Here is a 1,513-nt window from a genome sequence, read left to right as displayed (position 1 = left end):
TGTGTGTGTGTGTGTGTGTGTGTGTGTGTGTGTGTGTGTGTGTGTGTGTTTGTGCAGATGCACGTGCATGTGAAGGTCAGAGTCTAACCTTAAGTGTCACCCCTCAAGCACAGGGTCTCTCACTGGCCCAGAACTTGCCTAGCAGGCTAGGTGACCTGGTAGGTATCCACTTGTTTGTCCTGCAGCTCACCATTAGTGGGAGTAGACATGACCTTACTACACCTGCCTTTTAAATCCCAGTGCTGGAGAGCTGACCTTTATAAGGTATATACTTTATTGGCTAAGCCACTTCCCCCAGACAAACAGTTTCTAAAAACTGATTTACTTTATTAATCCCGTTTCCCATTTCTTCCCAAGCAAACTCTACCAAGTTGCTCTTCCCTGGTGTCCTTTCCAGCTGCAGGTACAAGGCTTCTGAGGCTGCATCAAAGCCATGCTGGCTACATGCCCTGTGTCTTCCACAAGGCACTTCTTGTGACTCTAAATCTTGTCGCATCTTACCAATTCAAGTAGATAGGCATTCAGACGGCACTAGCACAGACTTTCCTTCCCGCATGGGTTTAACAAATTGCACTTTCATATTTACACAGCCAAGGAGCCTGGGTGGTAAGTGTTGTGAGTGTCCCCTGTGAACACAGTAAAATGATGTAAGGATAGTCCCAGCCACAAGCCATTTCTAGTCTTCTTGGGAAAGTGACATAAGCATGTGACAAGCAAACTAACAGTGTTTCTAGGGTCACCATTCAGAGCTGAGTGCAACCATGTGGACCAGCGCAAGAGCTGCTGCCCACAGAGCCAGACCCCTCCGAGATGGTGGAGCTTCCCCTTCTTGGCAGCTTTTTGGAGAATTTCTTGGCTTTGGCTACTCTTTCCCAGGAGCCACTTAGGAACCTCAGAGCACTTGACTTTAATGCCCGCCTGGGGAAGCTCTTCAGCCCTACTGGGACTTTGAGAGATTCCTCCTTTCTCCACTCTTTTGTGACAATGAGAGCCTCAGAATGGGGCGTGGGATCCCAGGACAGAGGCTAGAGGGTGATCACCCCACCCCAGCATGGTCACAGTACACACAGCAGGGGTTGGATTGTTAAGGCTTTCATCTGTTAGGATTCTTAGAGACCAATTTAAAGAGCCAGGGCTGACACACAGGAGAGACTTTTCTCCATTGTACTGAGATACAATGAACAGGAGTCGTCATCCAAGTTTGGCTGTCTAAAAACTAACACACACATGCTCACCTGCATGTCTTCACACCCCCTCCCATCAGACTCTGTTCCCCTGGTTACAGCCACCATCCCTGTTCTGCTAGTGTATATTCTTCCATCGGAGACTGAAGGTGAGTCAAGTTGAAGCACACAGCATCATTCTCGGCTATATCTGACCTCCCTCCACTGAGTCAGTACTGAAGGATGGAGTGAATGAATGACTGAAGTACTGAAGGAAGGATGGAGTGAGTGAATGACTGAAGTACTGAAGGAAGGATGGAGTGAGTGAATGACTGAAACACTGAAGGAAG

General features: G+C 48.2%; 1 protein-coding gene across 3 annotated transcripts in view; it reads left to right on the top strand.

Moving 5' to 3' along the window:
• Eif4e3 (eukaryotic translation initiation factor 4E family member 3) overlaps nucleotides 1–1,513 on the top strand; it is a 66,398-nt gene that overhangs the window by 39,359 nt on the left and 25,526 nt on the right. The window lies entirely within an intron of this gene.

This window comes from Grammomys surdaster, unplaced genomic scaffold, assembly GCF_004785775.1.
Source record: "Grammomys surdaster isolate TR1022 unplaced genomic scaffold, NIH_TR_1.0 220, whole genome shotgun sequence".
NCBI lineage: Eukaryota > Metazoa > Chordata > Mammalia > Rodentia > Muridae > Grammomys > Grammomys surdaster.
The sequence above is the reverse complement of the archived record's forward strand: the minus strand, read 5'-3'. Positions and strand labels throughout refer to the sequence as shown.